The sequence below is a fragment of the Asterias amurensis genome, chromosome 16, assembly GCF_032118995.1.
Source record: "Asterias amurensis chromosome 16, ASM3211899v1".
In the NCBI taxonomy this organism is placed as follows: Eukaryota; Metazoa; Echinodermata; class Asteroidea; order Forcipulatida; family Asteriidae; genus Asterias; species Asterias amurensis.
Window position 1 is genome coordinate 15,372,058 of NC_092663.1, and position 18,906 is coordinate 15,390,963.

General features: G+C 39.1%; 1 protein-coding gene across 7 annotated transcripts in view; it reads left to right on the plus strand.

Moving 5' to 3' along the window:
- LOC139948673 (ras-associated and pleckstrin homology domains-containing protein 1-like) overlaps positions 1-18,906 on the plus strand; it is a 71,310-nt gene that overhangs the window by 11,822 nt on the left and 40,582 nt on the right. Inside the window, exon 1 of one of the 7 annotated variants that reach the window (XM_071946908.1) lies at positions 6,832-7,159. The exons of 5 other annotated variants lie outside the window; for them this stretch is intronic. The gene's annotated coding sequence lies outside the window, so the exon portion shown is untranslated. Of the gene's footprint in view, positions 1-6,831; positions 7,160-12,134; positions 12,600-18,906 lie in introns of those variants that run through there. One more of the 7 variants, XM_071946909.1, reaches the window with a different exon arrangement.

Below are 18,906 nucleotides of genomic sequence, written 5' to 3' on the forward strand. Positions count from 1 at the left end.
CCCCTCATGGAATAAGCAGGTTCTCATATTTCAGAGAGGGACCAGGCTAAATGTATTTACCCTCCAAGCCTCACTTTGGTTTAAACATTGATTCCAATGAGAGAATAGTACGATGTCTTATAATCAATGTCCAGGCCTCTAAACTAACCCACGGTACCAACAGCAATTGGTGTGGTGCCTAAAAAATGTGCCCCTTAGAGACCAATTACTGTGCCCCTTCAGAACGAAATTCAAGGCTTGAATGTCTACAGTACAAGTCTTGTTACCCGTCCCATTACTTTAAAATTTGAAGAAAAAAATCTTCATGAACAACACATGCTTCGACTGAAGGATCCTGGATGGTATACTCCTGCAGGAAATAATCTGTAGATGATATTCTTGAGATGAACATTAAGATCCCCGGACCACCGTCTTGAGCATCTTAACTGCCAGAAGTTGTTTTTCTGATTATCAAATTGAAAGTGAGTTGTGTTTATCCCCAGGATACCGTGGGTTACGCGGATAAGTTTACAGCAAAAAAAAAAAAATAAGTTAATAATAATACTCTCTCATGGATGTGTGGGGTGTAAGGACACATACCTGTCACAGCTAGACCTCTCGGTGGGATACCATAATTTCGTTGTGAAATTGCAACTTTAGGGCAAAAGTCATTACGTAGATGTATCGTCACTGTGTGGTGTGATAAGGAAGGGGTTTTAGGCAGGATCAGTGTGTTTGAGAATGTACACGCAGCCTTCGGAGCTTCTTGTTAGAGTTTCGCTACATCCAATTTATCGAGGCGTAGTCTGAACATTAAGAGAGAGAGATAAGGAGTTTCTGGACGATAATATTCTTGTGAGCCGCTCGTCATTTTTTCGATGACACTGTCATCGAAGTACCTAATGAAGTGTAGTATTTTAATGCATTAAGACACAGCCCTGGTACTTCATGGGGGCAATCATTGCTGTGAGCCACTGGTCATTGCCTTGGTGACCCATGGCCAGGAATTTTATCTTTGAGGGGGCAAGGCTGTTTTCGGTTTGCTGTTCAAACAAGTCTTATGTGAAATCTTGAAGGAGCAGTAAGGCCAAGACCAGGGCAACAGAGGTTGTTGCCTCCCTGTAATTCCAGGCCTGAAGTTAATATTTGTCATGTAGAGGTGCCCTTTACTAAGAAAAAAACTGCCTTGCCTTTAAAAGAATTAAGTGATCAACACTGAAGACAACATGACATTATTTGGGCGTTCAGGTTGGCTCATTGGTTTCTGTTCCCGCCTTTCACCTCTGTGCACCCTGGTTCGATGACTGGACCGGTTTTTTTTTTTCAGTTTCTACCCACTGCGTGGGTTTTCCCTGTAGGGGTTTTTCCTCCCACGTCTCAAACTGAAATTTCTTCATTGTCTTCTCTACAAAAAGTTGGTGTGATGTTTGCATTAGGATGCTTTGCCGACTATATAAATCTGATTAAGAGATTTACAGAGGAGTTTATCAAAACAACTGTGAACAATAGATAATAATAAATAATGTGCATGACTGCATAAGCTTAGGCGATATCGAATTATTTTATTCACGATATATCACCGATAATATATCGCGATATTCGATATAATCGCGATTAATTAAATTTGACATCATCAGTCTTCAAACTCCCAGTGAAAGTTGTAGAAGAGACAATCATAGCATAAGAGAGGTGTTATAATGACCTATTCTTTTGGTTTTACTCCAAACCTATGGGGTGCAAGATGTCTCAGCTAGGAAATACATCGCGATATTGCGATACTAAATCGATATCGCGATATATCGCGATATATCGCGATATAAATCGATATTTCGATTGAAACCAAATCGAACCGATATCGAATTGTTTCCAAATTAATATCGCAATATTCGATAATATCGTGATATCGCCCAAGCTTATGACTGCATATAGTAACAATTTATCCTTCTACAATAGACCGATCCACTAAGCTCCGCCCCATTGTGTATTGACCAATCAACGCAACGAAGGTCCGACAAATACGGTCCGACAAATAAGGTCCGACATGCGTGCGCGTATCTTGGCGCGGCAGAGTTGTGGGGAAAGGCATTGGAGAGCCCCACGTGTTCTGGCTCACAGGTGCGTCGTGGGCGGAGCCTACTGGATCGGTGTATTACAAGCTTCACAATGCGTGGGCGGAGCCTACTGGATCGGTGTATTACAAGCTTCACAATGCCATGTTCATTTTGAAGGCATTCCAAAACGTCAGGCCTTCTTGTTGTACATTTAAGGGCAACTCAGTGTAGTTACTACATTGATTTTTAGTAACTACAATGTACATAACATGCTAACAAGTCAAATAGAGAGCTCTTCTCTTGCTTCTTGTTCAAAGAAAAAAGTTAATTGTATGTGTTAAACTCAGGCCTGATTCTTCACAGAGGTAACGAAGGCGTTTGCCTCCATTACCTCTGTCAATTATCAGGGCTGAACCTCCCTTTCTGCTTTTAACATATTCACACCTCAGTTCCCCCTTTCTTACAATTGAAGCCCCCTTTTTTTCTCTACGTGTCCTACTTCTTTTTACCTCTCGTACTCTGCCTCATCACACAATTAAGAAGTCTATATTTGACTGAATTCCTTTAAAGGCACTGGACACGTTTTGTAATTGTCAAAGACCAGTCTTCTCACTTGGTGTATCCCACCATGCATAAAATAACAAACCTGTGAAAATTTGGGCTAAATTGATCATCGAGTTTGCAAGAGAATAATGAAAGAAAAAAAACACCCTTATTGGTTTCAGATGCATAATAAAAGGCTTCAGCTGAAGTCTTTTATTATTTGAATGAGAAATTACTTCTTTCTCAAAAACTATGGTACTTCAGAGGGAGCTGTTTCTCACAATGTTTTATACTGTCTCTCCATTGCTTGTTACAAAGCAAGTTTTTATGTGAAAAATCACTTTGAGTAATACCCAATAGTGTCCAGTGCCTTTAAATAGTCTGAGGACAGTTCATACACGCCACAGGGTCCTCAAGTTGAGATGACGGGTAGGAATTGTAGACCATTGATTAATACACAAGGCACGGTATAGGGGTGTGAGCTTAGTGATCCGTGGCCAGGCTGGAATATTTGCAGTGAGAGGGAGGAAAATGGAGGGAGGCATTTAAGACGGAAGGGTATAACCACAGAAGATCAATAAACCAATTTCTTTAAGATGGAGAATTGGAGGTTTCTTTGGTTTTAGCCTGCAGAAAGAGAATGCTCGATCTCTTTAAAATCGATCGGTAGATTTTATCGTACCAGACCCCCAAATCGGCTAAGGTCTCTGAACTCTGTAGAAAATGCCTCCTAGTTAGTGCCCTTTTCTCAGAACAGATGGCTTTGTTTTTTAAGAATTTTCAAACATGGTGTACAGATTACATGTTGTTGAAAGATGCTATGCTCCGTTAAATGTCTTTTAGACTGCAGGACTTGCAGTAACAAGGTTGTGGGTTCGAATCGTAACAAGCTAACCGCTGATTTCACAATGACTAGATTCAGTTTTGATGTCTAGTTACTGAATCACAATTTCTTGTTTTGTGCAATTCATAATAATAGACGTTCAACCAATTGTATTTTGAGAGAGATTGGCTGTTGCCAGCTTGGTGTTTATAAATATAACCTTGTGGGAGTTTGTCGAGTTCCCTTGACGGGAAGATCATCTGAACAAAAACACACTGCCACCTCTATCCTCCATATCTGCCACATCCCATGCACCCCCCATGGTTGCTCAGCTCCCAACCTCTCCTCCATCGCGTATCTTCCTTACACTATATACCCCCTTTTCGTTTACCATCAAGACTCTACCCCTTTGCACCCCCCATGGTTGTTCATCTCTCAACCTCCCAACCTCTCCTTCATAACAGCTCACCCGACCCGCTGCAAACACACGTCCAGACTGTCCACCTCATTGCTTCCATTTCATGCCGCTTTTACAGTGTGTACCGTAGCGGAAACCATCCTCTGATCCCCACGTACACCTCCCTCGCTCGCTGGGAGGGGGAATTGCGTCGTAGCCTCGGTGGCGACACTGCTTTAAGGTTTATTACGTTAACGTTTGCCTTGCCGTGTCCTGATCGTCCTTGATTTGTTTTTATGAATATAAGAGAGCGGGACTAGAATTAGGTCATCATAACAGCCAATGTTATCTCATGTTGTCGTTAGAGGTGAGGATATCCCCACCTTCAACCTTAATTTCTGACGGCCTTCTCACGTTATTGTCGGAGGGCGAGGAAGGGAAAAGAACAGGTTAACGTTTTGATCGTTGGAAATTTTCATTTAAATATCTTGTTTTATAATTAAGTCCCATTCGAATAATAAAATTATATACTCCTCAAAAGGATTGAACAAAAAAACAAGACAGTCGGACTTGACAGGCCACTGCTAAAATAACTTTGAGGAAAATATATATCTCAACTCTTTGACAGTTGCTCAAATTCATGAATTCTTCTGACTTTTCCCAACTTGTCCCCGTTGGACCTGTCCAGTCATGAGTTTACAGGCCACTGTAAAAATTACTTTGAGGCAAATTTACATTTTAACTCTCTGACCAGTTCCTTATAATTCATGAATTCTTCTGACTTTTCCCAACTTATCCTCGCTGGACTTGTCCAGTCATGAGTTTACAGGCCACTGCTAAAATAACTTTGAGGAAAATATATATCTCAACTCTTTGACAGTTGCTCAAATTCATGAATTCTTCTGACTTTTCCCAACTTATCCTCGCTGGACTTGTCCAGTCATGAGTTTACAGGCCACTGCTAAAATAACTTTAAGGCAAATATAAATCTCAACTCTTTGACAGTTGCTCAAATTCATGAATTCTTCTGACTTTTCCCAACTTATCCCCGTTGGACTTGTCCAGTCATGAGTTTACAGGCCACTGCTAAAATAACTTTGAGGAAAATATATCTCAACTCTCTGAGAGGTCCTTATAATTCATGAATTCTTCTGACTTTTCCCAACTTATCCTCGCTGGACTTGTCCAGTCATAAGTTTACAGGCCACTGCTAAAATAACTTTGAGGAAAATATATATCTCAACTCTCTGACAGTTGCTCAAATTCATGAATTCTTCTGACTTTTCCCAACTTATCCCCGTTGGACTTGTCCAGTCATTAGTTTACTGGCCCGATACTAAAAACACTAGCCTCGGGCCTGTAGTCCAGTGTAAATAGCAGACCCTGCACAGTTACAGGTTTTTGGAAGTAAATATAAATTTGAACTGTCTGACAGTTGCTTATAATTCATGAATTCTGCTGACTTTCTCAAACTTATCCCTGCTGGACTTGTCCAGTCATGAGTTTACAGGCCCGATACTAAAAACACTGGCCTCGAGCCTGTAGTCAAGTGTAAATATCGAACCCCGCAAAGTTACAGGTTTTGGAAGTAAATATGAATCTGAATTGTTTGACAGTAGCTTATATTCATGCAGGCATGTATACATCGTTTTTGAAAGGGCAACAAGGGCACCAAGGCATTTTCTCCTTGGTAACAGGCACCCTATAGAGATGAGGAAAATGCTAATTTCTACTGGAGCATTTCAAGGGCACCAAGGCAATGACCAGGGACACGGAGGCGATCACCTGCATTGCCTCTGTGAAGTATCAGGCCTGAAATATGAATCCAAACTGTCTAACAGTTTCTGATATTCATGAATTCTTCTGACTTTTCCCAACTTAAATCCATCAAATCCTCTCCAACAGCCTCAAGTCCTAATATACCCTTCTAGTCTCGTCTCACCCAAGTTTTGAGTTGACTGTAAATTATAATCAGAATTTAACAGCAGTCGGCGAGATATTCATAAATTCTAGTCTCTCTTCAAAGAGCAGTTCGATGTGCTCAACCTGCTCAGCAGAGTGTGTTGACATCTTCTACATGTACCTTGTTCAGATTGAGCAGTGACTCATCAGTTTACACATTTGTTACCATGGAAACGTGATGGATGTGTCATTGCTCTTACCTGATATTTTTTGTTCAGTCTGAAAATAATATCAAAATTAAAGTAGTTGTGTGTCGTGTATTTTATATCTGACACTGCAGTTAGTTTTTTTAGTGAATGGATAGCTACTTCATTATTTATTTATGTTATCTTTGATGAGGGTAAACTCCCATCAGCTCCCAGCACTGCTTTCTATGGAGGCCCTCAGTAGTATTACAAATACTGATTATTTGGCAATGAGCAGAATGTTACCTTCTCACTGTAAGACCATTCAATGTATATAAACTTTGCTGGTGATTGCATAGTAATCATACACTGTACACACTCAACCCTCCTACTGTTTGACCATTCAATATCATCCACTGTGGTTTTGAATGATAGAGAAACTATACCACTCTGCAGTATGATGTATCATTGTCAATTTATCTACACAGTACAAAGTCAACCCTCCTACTTTCTGACCATATTGAGGCTAAACCTATGAAAGGACTTTGACACCTCTAATTAGGCAGTGCATTCGTTGACAGCTCATTATTAATGCAAACTTTGTCGTCAAAGGTGAAGATTTTATGCCTATAGTTAGTAATTGACTAACGAGATAGTGTCTTCAAACCTCTCCTTTAACCTCTCCTCAAATGAGATTGATCTTCAAACCTCTCCTCAAATGAGATTGATCTTCAAACCTCTCCTTTAAAGCCTCACTTCATGACGCAAGGCTCTGACTCCATCTCATTATCAGAACTCTGACTCATCCGAAAAGAATTCCACACAGTCCATACATCATAAAGTGAGCCCTCTGTCGCTCGTTAATGTCCAGTCACTCTGCATTGGATCGTATTAGTATTAGTAAATTAATCTGTTTGAGATTTTGTATTGATTGTGTGACCATTAGGCCCTCAGGGGCTTGTCGTTTTGATGAAGCTAGCGATCGCCGGCCGGAACAGTCGCATGTTTTCAGTAAGGATTACAACATAATGTGCTGAATAGACTTGTGGGTGAAGTGGAATTCCATACATCTACTGTACACAAAGAATGGACATAATGTTCATGTGCAGTGAGTTATAAACACTGCATTGTGTACGGACAGTGTTGTGGTTTTATACTTACTACTAGTCTTAGTGAAGTGAGCACAGTAAGCATACTGTGGAAATATTATACCCAGCTTATTCTTTACCTGCTGAGCTGCATTGATCACGACTGTACTTTTTTAACTCTGAAGGTTCAGGTGAGTGTGTGTAAATATATAAAAATGATTTTCTAAGATTAGAATTTTTATCTTACTTGAAAATGAAATTAGAGTGATAGCGAATGAATGTTATATTCAACTGTGTGTATTTGTAAACAGGTGCAGCAAAATTAATTGATTGATTAATACGTCACAACGGTCACATGTATGTTGTTTGTTACATACGCCTGCAGGTGTTTTATCAAAATGTTGAGTCGGAGTAGATAGGACTGTGTAGTATTCACAAAGTGTGTATTTCTAGTGTAGTTTTTAGTGAATGATATTCTTTGTACTTTAAATGATTTCTGATTTTTTTTTTTTTTTTGCCGTAGAAAAGGTCAGAAATTTGTTTAAATTAATAGCATTGAAAAACTATCAAAACCCAAACCAGAATTGTATGTCGATCCTGGTGCAGCCCCTTGTTTACTTATAATTGTCTACATTTTTCCTAGTGCCAAATATCACATCTGAATTATACTGTCCGGAAAACTTGTCACAAAATTATAAATAATATCTTCATTTTCTTAGTTTTGGTAAAAAATCAGACGGGTTTAAACATTTAAAATGAAAGTTAAAATGGGGTTTTTTTTTTAAAGTAAGCTTCCACTATAATTTCTAACTTTTTTGGATGGGACAGAAATTGAACTGAATTCAACAAAATATAATTTGTTTAGTGTGAAAAATTCTACAAATCAGAATGAATAGATTTCATCAGAATGATCAGATTTCATCAGAATGATCAGACTTCATTAGAGGGACAATGCATTATTACTTAAGAAACTTGTGCACTTAGAAGATTGTGGTAGGAAACCATTTTATAGAGATTTACTGGTTGCTGGATTCTGCCATTCTTCCTCCATGATTCTGCTGGGCATATTTTCTTTGCTTACCAATCTTACTCAGTAAAATCTGTAATGAAGGTGAAATCAAACCCATGTGTTAATGCTTCTAAATCTGTATAAACCAACCCCTGTTCACACCACAGACAATAACATGTCTGTTACTCCTTCACAGTACAGGTGATCTCTCTCAAGGTTAGTGATCTGTCTCATAGGTGGTCCCTCACCTCACCAATCATGGTTCATTTATTCCTCCATGGTTCATTACACAACACAAAGAGAGTCCCTATCAATGTATGTCCCACTTATCACCCTCTGTTTATCCAGACTAATTGTAAAATAACTGTATCCTGTTGGAGTGATTGGGCCATCAGACAGACCCCCCTATTGGCAATCAATCTATCGGCTCTTTATTTAAGATGCTCTGGAAGACAGTTGATTTGGATTCTAGACTGGGGAAAATTACTTCAATATGGGCCGAGTGATTCATCAACTGAAACTCAAGAACTTTGTTGAGACACTGGGAAACATCCTGGCTGGGTGTTTGTACAAATTAAACGGTACATTTACATGGACTGCAATTTGTCAAGCCCTTTGTTAAATTATTGTGCAAGGCTCTGAAGTTATGCATAGAGAAAGGTGGCCACATCATTACTTTCTTCATGGAGCCTCCATGCTTCAATCGATAGGGAGAGTGGTCCGGTCGAGACAGTTGGAGTTGCACCCCCCCCCTTTACTTTCCAATGGTACCAAACTCAACCCAATAGGCAGGCCTCGAAACAACCCACAGCAATTGCCGTGGTGCCCTGTGCTTCTGCTGTGATGCCCTGTGCTTTTGCTGTGTGGTGCCCTTTGCAAAGTTCCAATGCAAATTTGCATTTTACTCATTAATACAAAAAGTGCCCCTTACCAGAGGAAAGTTGCTGTGCCCCTTCAAGAATGAAATTCATCAGCCAATATCGGGGATTCGCATTAAAGGAACACGTTGCCTTGGATCGGTCGAGTTGGTCTTTGAAAAGCGTTTGTAACCGTTTTTTATAAAATGCATATGGGTAGAAAGATGTTGTAAAAGTAGAATACAATGATCCACACAAACATGCCTCGAAATTGCGTGGTTTTCCTTTTACCTCGTCGACTAACACGTCGGCCATTTATGGGGGTCAAAATTTTGACTCCCATAAATGGCCGACCATGTTAGTTCGCACAGTAGAAGGAAAACCACGCAATTTCGAGGCAAACTTGTGTGGATCATTGTATTCTACTTTTAAAACATCTTTCCAACCATATGCATTTTATAAAAAACGGTTACAAACGCTTTTGTTTTGACCAACTCGTCCGATCCAAGGCAACGTGTTCCTTTAAAGCGCCCTCCTCGGTTTTCCCAGGAGAGAACATTTGTAGCGTACAATAGTACAAAGAAGGTCAACAAGTTTTGGTCCTCGCGCTCTCGCTGAACGACCCTGTTTGTTTAAAGTTTGTTTGTGGTTTTGCAAAGCAGCAAGGTAATTACTACATGATGTTATATAAATATTATGATATAGTGTTTACTACTAACTTCAACATAAAGCTGTATGGTCTAGATAGTGAATGTTTTTGGATTGTTTTTGTAGTGGTCCGGCTTGTGAACAAAACTGATAGACTAATGAAAAGACAAGCTTACTGCTGACTCGTGAGTCCCTTAAAAGTAAACGTCAAACCCTGCCAGTCAGTCTCAGTTTTATTTCACTGTAAATTGATTTGAATCTAAGCAACTCAATGCGGCCGGCTTAAGGCGAAGCTTTTGCCATGACCAAGGTCCATAACGCAAAACCGTGGCAAACTTCTACTGCAAGACTGTGACTTTTTTTGCGATTGAACCTTGAAGTTGAACTTTTTTAGTTTCAAGCCGAGCACCCTGTCAAGGGGCTAGACCCTTCGGCCCTCGTTGACTTCCAATTGAGTGTGGGGATTCTTGGCAGGGATTTACTCTTTTGGAGAGAGATAAAGGAACGGGAAAAGCTTGTAGGAAACAATCTGTCAATTTAGACAGGCGTATTTCCCATCGTTTAACCATGGAGTCTTAAAGGAAAGACCTTTGGCTTAAAATAAAGTAAAGTCAGCTTAAAAGCAAAGTATATGTTTGGTTTTTGGAACCCTTCAATTTTTTGTATATCCTATTAGGTCTATGTCAATCAATCTTGCACCGAATCCCGCTGGACGTTGGCTACATGAATTTTCTTTCTCCACTCTTGCCTATCTTGCACTCTTCGTTGTTCCAGGTAGAAGGTGCCGTTCGTGATGATGTCGTATCCCCACCTCTTCCGAGCCCTACCCCGTCTATTTTTTTTCAGTTACTGTTTCAAGTAGGACGCATTTTGGGAGTCTGTTGTTTTTCATTCTCACTACGTGGTCTATGTAATGTTTACAATCAAACCATGGAGGTAGAAATCCATAATAAAACTAAATTCAGAAAATTTCATTTGGATAAGGTGGTTGCACTTTGGAGATATGGTTGAAAATCATAGCGAATAATATGTCCACGCAGGAAGAATAATTCCAAATTGGAATACACAATCTGAGAGACTGTCATACTTAATAATGCTTCAGATTCAAGTTTTGGGGCGTCAAAACTGGTATATTTCTATATAACTACATTTAGTGAATGTTTCTCAAAATGCTTTATACTTTTGAAAGCTGCTGTTAGCTTCTAACCATTTATTTTAAGAGTGACAACCAAACATATACCTTCCCTTTAAAGTGGAGTCTGTATGGTTTTAACAGAATTTAATTTACACATTAAAAAAATAAAATAAAAAGTTCTTTTCTCAAAAATAAAGCTGCAAAATGAAATGAGCTGCAAGTCAAGAATTTATTGACAGTTATTTTAAGTGCAAAGATGTCTGGCATCACATTGTATTGTATGCAAAGTAAAAAATAATCAACGTGATAGCTAAAAGGTGTAGGGCCTAACTCTATAACAGTGCTTGACTTTGCAGTTGAGTGCTATTCACCATCAACCAACATACGCCTGCACAAGTACTGGCTTGCATATTCGCATTGGAGATGTCATCTGCGACAGACAACCTGACCTATGACCTCAAGGTCAATTGATTGACCCCTGTAAACCAGACAGTCATCTGGCATGATGAGCAGATGTTGATAGGGCGAGATGAAATTGTTGGGTTTGTTTTTATTCAGTCTGTTTGCAGTACTGAGGAGTGTAGATACAGTAACACTAGCAGTTTGTATTGTGTTGAGTTGAGAGTGCGGCATTTTCTGGACTGATACTTTTAAAGGCAATTGCCTCGTTGCCCACTGCTCCAAATTGCATAGAGCTGCTTAAAGGGAAGGTACATGTTTGGTAATTGTCAGAGACTAGTCTTCTAACTTGGTGTATCCCAACATAATAAGCCTGTGAAAATTTGAGCTCAATTGGTCATCGAAGTTGCGAGAAAATGATGAGAGAAAAAACACCCTTGTTGGACAAATTTGTGTGCTTTTAGATAGGAATTAAAGTCTTTTATTATTTTAGTGAGAAATTAACTCTTTCTCAAAATCTATGCTATTTCACAGGGAGCCATTTCTCACAATGTTTTATACAGCTCCCAATGCTCGTTACCAAGTCAGTTTTTAAGTTAATTTTTGTTTTTAGTAATTACCAAACTTGTGCCTTCCCTTTAAACAGCAGCTATTGCTCTACACATTTCTGCTAAGCATAGTTGAGAACAGGATACAATTCACAAATTGTACATGTTTGAGTGTTATTTCGACTGGTAACCTTATTCTGGTAACCATAATTTGTGTTCAAAATACGTTCTTTTTTATCATGATTTTTTAAAGCAGAGGTTGGGGGTGCCTATGTAAACAGAAACAGAAGTCGAAGACAAATTGTTGTCCAACTCTGGAAAACTGACAGTCATTAGTTGTACTAACAGTTTTTTATCAATATCTGAATAAAAAGCATTTCCAATACATTACGTATTATTTCACCTTATGGTACAATGGTACAATGGACCAGTCATTTATCGCTATCACCCCCTTAGGCTATTTATAGACCTAACCACCCCCTTAGTTTAATGGTTGCAGCCATATCATAAGCGCACATGTATGCCTGTAAGGCTTGAAGTGGCATCATATAACCGCTGTTGTAGGTGAAGCAAGGATGTTGGTACACACTCAACTCTCTCTCCAAATATTGTGAACAACAACATACCGTCTTAAGATACTGTGGTTCCAGTTGCTTGGGATGGATGTATATTTCTTACATCATTGAGAATTCCGAATCTTTGATCTACGCAGTAAGAGCATCTGGGATGTAGAAGACAAGAGAAACGGGAGTGGACAAGAAACTGTGTTGCTGTTACCAAAGCTGGTTGCTTTTACTTAAAGCTGTTTTGTTCAGCTACCAAAAAGCTGTGTTGCTGTTTACAAAAAGCTGTGTCGCTGTACTTCTGATCCTTGCTCTATGTTTGATGTGATCAGATATTTAGGACTTTGTTTTTGTGACACTGACTGTCAGTAGAGCTTTTAACTTTTGAGGATTTTTAACGATGTTGAAATCTTTGACTTTGTTGGGATTGTGTCACTGAGGAGGAGGAATTCCGGAAATAACTTTTGTGAAGGTAAGAATGTTTGAGAGAATTTATGATCTATTTTCTGAAGAAGTGGGGAAATATTTGATGAGTGGGGAGATACTATAAGATGATGACTGGCAGATTTTTAGTTTTATTTTCAGACAAATTTTTTCAGTGACTAGCCAGTGGGACCAGCATGTAACGTGTACTTTCACTGGTCTACTCACTAGTCGATAAATAGGGATACTTTTCAACACTGGACTAGCCAGCCGGACGACTGACCGAGAATTCTGACGAGTACTTTGTGTGTTCTAACCAACATTTGGCCGGCGGACTCCATTTTGGGAGAACACTATAATGTTTGTTCAAGGAGACTTCAATGCAGTGGACACTATTGGTAATTACTCAAAATAATTATCAGCAAAAAACCTCACTTCGTAATGAGTAATGGGGAGAGGTTGATAGTATAAAACATTATCAGTTTTCGAGAAAGAAGTAATTTTCCACGAATTTGATTTCGAGACCTCAAGTTTAGAATTTGAGGTCTCGAAATCAAGCATCTGAAAGCACACAACTTCGTGTGACAAGGGTGTTTTTTTCTTTCATAGTTATCTCGGAACTCCGACGACCAATCAAGCTCAAATTTTCACAGGTTTGTTATTTTTTGCATATGTTGAGGTACACCAAGTGAGGAGACTGGTCTTTGACATTTACCAATAGTGTCCATTGTCTTTCAAAATCAACCAACGTTGAAGTCTTTGATTTGAGGCGTGTATAGGATTCAACATGTTCCTTGCTCCATGTTTAGATGATGTAAACTATCATACCGGTCTCCATGCAGTTGCACAATAAATCACTGAGATTTGTCTGCTGTTTTCGTGGAGGACCACATACCCGTTTGGCGGGCAAATTCTGTGTGCGTGATGAAATGTAATTTATGTAGTCTTCTTTGCAGATTGGAAAGCATTTATTTATTTTATATGTGTGTTTTTGCACAGAATACCTTGATGCGTGTAATTAAAGTTAATGACGCATTTGATATGAGACATTGAGAGAGCCACATAATGAAAAACAATTCAAGTCAAACTCAATAAAACTTTATTTCGTAGACAATGACCATGCTGACCCTAGTATTCAAGTTTATAAAAAAAACTGTAAGTACTTAAATTAATTAAACCGTCCAAAGGTGGAAGGTTGAAGGTAGGGTCATTCTTTGTTGGTAATGACCCCTAAAAGAAATTGAGTTATTTTTTCGCCGAAATACTTCTTGTTTAATAAAGATGGTAATGGTGGTGCGGTAAGCATCCTGCAAAGTTATTTTTTCTGAAGTGCCCCGTTGATTAGCAATCAATCAAAGTATGTCAACAAAATTTGAATCTCCAACATTTTAAGGGGCACTAAGGCAATGACCACAGGCATTGGAGGCAGTTGCCTCTGTTGTCTCCATGAAATATCACTCGGGCCCATTAATTAGTTTCAATCTGAAAGCCCACTGATTTAACTTCATACTCAGTCCAAGTTCTCCAGAGTTTATTGTCAAAGTCAAGAAAATACCATTTGAAGACACTCCAAATCATTTTGAATCTATTTATTTTGATTGCCACAGTTGAAATAAGGAATGCATTATGAACATACTAAGTAGGCCTACAAATCATTCCTCACAAAACAGAAACTATTTTTGTTCCCACTAAAATATTTGATCACTTACAGTTTGATTACATTTTTGTTTTATGGTGCGTCATCTCAAAACTTACGAATGAAAGTGTATTTACTTTCCTGGAAATCAACATTTTTGAACATTTGTATTTGTTTTCCCCAACAATCCTATAAATATCACCTACAGAAACCTTTTCCTCGAAACAAATTCATAATAAAAAACTTGTTTTAAATTGACTTCTATTTTGAGAGAATTTGGGTCACAGTTCATCCAACACCACTTATGACTACACCTCCAACAATGCAACCTTCTGTGTCACCAACCAAATCACAAAACCCCACAAGACCCAATAAATTGTTATCATTAGACCCAAATTGCTCCATAATTTGTCCGAAAGACTTGGCCGTGCCAAGGTCAAGATTTAAAAGCCCGTCGTGATTGTTGTTGTGATTGGGTTTTTACCTTGGACTTGGCTGGACTTATAGTGGTGGAACCCCCCCCCCCCCTACACACCACCCTGCGGCTATGTATTAATTGATATGTTAATACTCAGATATCAATGAGTCACGGCGTGTACTATTACACTTGGACTGGACAGTGCTTTGTCACAATGCTAATTTATGGATTAGGCCCTATAGTCCACGGACAATGGTGCGTTGTTATTATTTGAGAATAATTTTACTGGTATGTGCATCACAACTTGATAGAGAATATATTTTTAATAGGTTTGGTAATTTTGAAAAACCTCATGTATTATAATGCTGTAATGATCTAGAAGTTGAAACAGCGTTAATTTTTAAGATTACCTGATGAACAAACTTACCTGTGATATTTGTGTTTGTTTTTGTATTTGTACAACTCCTAAATATGTATATGTGGTTTTCGGTATCACCATGTGTGTATCTACATATACTTGCCAGGTAGAGTTTGTTCTTAGAGAACTGTTTTACTGCATTCTACTACCGCGGAGTAGATGTTCGGGGGTTCGGGAGACTTCTCAGTTCTTTAAAGAACTGTCCTGCATTTTAACTATTACCCGGCGGATGGTATAGAAAATAGGCTAAGACTACTATAGGATCGTGATTAACTGTACTACCACGGAGTCAGTTCTTAAATTGGTCTAAACGTTTCGACTACTAACTTGCTCTAGTCATCGTCAGGAGACCAAGAATGAACTCTACCTGGCAAGTAGATACACACTTGGTGTTACCGCAATCCAAATATACATTGATACCTCACCATGCAATGCCACAAATCCTATATCCTAAATATATACCCATACAATATCTAAATTGAATTACATTATGCAAATCAGAAGTTTGTTAATTGACTCATTATAAAGTTATAAATATGCAAAAATGTCAACAAAATGGAAATCTGTCGCGATGGCAGTCAGGTTCCTATTTTATAAAATAAAAATAAAATTTGTGTTTGTTGTTGAACACTTTGGAGTATGATGTCAGCAAAAAAAAACCCCTGTTTTGAAGGGGGAAAATGCATTGCAAGATTTTCAAACAGTATGGCCTACAATCCTTGTTTTATGGTACAATCAACCTATTATGGATTCATCATTAAACAATGCACACACTTTACGAGCTGCAAATTGCATCTCGTTTCTTCCTCCATGATTGCACTAAAAGGATTCTCAACTGTTTACTCTCTGGCTTAGAATGAGTCATCCACATTATTTCAGCTATCAATGACATAATTACCCAGGATTCTTACATAAATTAGTTAGTTAGACATTTAAAAAGACAGATGTTTTGTGTGTAGGGGCCCATACGGTTGGTATTGGGTGTCGGATAAAATTTGACCGAGGGCAAGTTTAAAGATGGACTGTTCTGAAAATCCACTTCAGACGAACCATAACGGGCTCGAATTTGGATTAGGGAAATAGTTGTTTGTGTATCAGGGCCTATTGGTTGGTATTGGGTGTCTGGTGAGGTTCGATGGAGGGTAACTTTAAAGATGGACTATTCCGAAAAATCCTCCTTAGACGAACCATAACGGACTTAAATCTGGAGGGGGGAATAGATGTTTTGTGTCTAGGGCTATTTGGTTGGTATTGGGTGTCTGTTGGGTTCGATGGGTAAGTTTAAAGACTTCTGAAATCCACTTTCGACGCACGAACCATAACGAGCTCGAGTTCGGAGGGGGGGGGGATCCACAACAGCTTCATTTTTACTAAAATTTGTGTCACAAGACCAGATTCATAAATAAAAAGAAAGTTTTACTTTTACCAAAAGCTTTATATTTTTTATTTATTTTAATCAGTTATTTATTTGTTGTTTAGAAGAGAATACATCATTTGTCAATCAAACATGTTTTGTCAATCATTCATGTGGATATCACTGGTCATTTAATGCACTTATCTTTTGTTGCATCAAAAGAGTTGCTTACTAAAATGGCATCCAGAGTAAGCAACATTTCGAATTTCAGCACGAACTTCGCATCCTTGCGCCTTCGGCTCTCTATAAGTAACCTTTCGTTGTTACATTCTTGTGCATTGTTATTCCCACACCCCTGGAACAACTACCCCAGCTGCTGTAATAAAAACTAAAAACAGCAATGTGTACTCTGTACTTGTTTTCATAGAGCCACGCTTTACTCAACTGCTTTGGGTATTTGTGCAGAAGATTGTATTTCGGAGTTAGTGAGTGATCCGTGGGCAAATATTGACACTTTCCCCTGCTTTAGTTGTGATGGGCAGTTTGACTGGGTGCTGGTTGACTTAAATTCAGTAAATACTACTCAAATAACATGCCTATTGCTTTGTACCTTGAAAGGGCAAAGGCACCAAGGCATTTTCTCCTTGATAAAGACCAGCCGTCGATTTCACAAAGAGTTAGGACGAGTCTTATCTCGAGTTAGGACCAGTTTACTCGCCCTAACTTAAGACTATCCATGCAATTTGTATATCTCCTAGCCTAACTCTTTGTGAAATCGACCCCAGCTCTAAATGTGCATGTATGAGCCTGGGGACATTGTAAATTTCTATTGGAACATTTTAAGGGGCACCAAGGCAATGACCGGGTTTGGTGTGGGTGTATGCAGACAGGTTTTACCAAAACCCTAACAGTCGACAATCCAGTCAATGTACATGTACATGTTCTTGTACAGGATTTGTTCTAGTGCCTATTTATCTGTGGTTTAAACCGGTGGTGGTCCACAAACTATTAGACTGTCAACCTTCATAAAGGCACCTGACCCTGACCCACTGACGAATCCAATTGAACCCCTTTCTATATGTAGGCAATAAGTACAAAAACAACCCCGAAACAGACTATTAAATTTTGTACTCTGTAGTCAAGTTAGGTCAATCGATTGTGCAGCAATATTTTTATGCTGACAGAATGGTCATTGATAAATGTAAGCACCTTTTGACAAAATTTGACTGACACACCTGAATTTTGTTGCGACCATTTGCAAACTGAACTACAGTCTACTAGGCCTTGATCTTCGCTCTTGAAGGAACACTTTTTCTCTAGTATAAAGCCTGGTTTAACCGAGAATGGGAAGCCAATGTTGACGTCACATAGCTGTTTCTGTAGCGAATGTTTCGCAGGAGAGGTAACACAGTTGCGAATTTGTGAAGTCGAAATTTGTATTGCATTCGCATCGGCAGAAAGTATGAGCCGGGCTTTAGGGGCACTTTTATGGGAGAAAATGTACCTTTGTATTGGAACTTTGCAGCAAAAGCACAGGGCACCATGGCAATTGCTGTGGATGGGGTATTGCTGTGGATGCGGTATTGCTGTGGATGCGGTATTAATTTGAACCCTGTGCACAGGTGTAGGCCACAGAAATAGAACCCGGAGAACGCTGAGCTCGGCCGCCCTCTGTGTTCGTCTGTGGGCGCGGCGTATCGATACCGCACGATACGCATGTATGGCAATATGATCATTGTGTGACACGCGTGTATGGCAAAATTAGCATTATGTGACATGCGTGTACGGCAAAATTTGCAAGATGTCAGCGCACATAGCCCGTTTCTAGTGTGTTTATTGGTCAATGATGACGTCACTGTATGGCATGATATTTTGCCATACACGCGTAACAAAAATGGCGTATGCGCGTCCATAAAAATGGTCTTACAACTTGGCGTTCTCCGGGTTCTATTTCTATGGTGTAGGCAGACACTGTTATCCCAGCACACAGTATGTACATTTGACATGTACATGTACATATGTTAGTTAAAGGCAGTGGACACTATTGGTAATTACTCAAAATAATTATTAGCATAAAACCTTTCTTGTTGACGAGTAATGGGGAGAGATTGATGGTATAAAACATTGTGAGAAACGGCTCCCTCTGAAGTGCCAACGTTGTCGAGAAAGAAGTAATTTTCCCTGAATTTGATTTCGAGACCTCAGATTTAGAACTTGAGGTCTCGAAATCAACCATCTAAACGCACACAACTTCGTGTGGCAAAGGTGTTTTTTCCTTTCATTATTATCTCGCAAGTTCGAGGACCGATTGAGCTCAAATTTTCACAGGTTTGTTATTTTATGCATATGTTGAGATACACCAACTGTGAAGGCTAGTCTTTGACAATTACCAATCGTGTCCACTGCCTTTAAAGCATGGAGGTCCCTTTTTCCATTGTGTACTCACTGTAGCTCCAGCATCGTGCCACTAGAGAAAGATTAACATTTCAAATTGAATGTCAGACAGAAGTCATCCAGATTCATCCTTGAC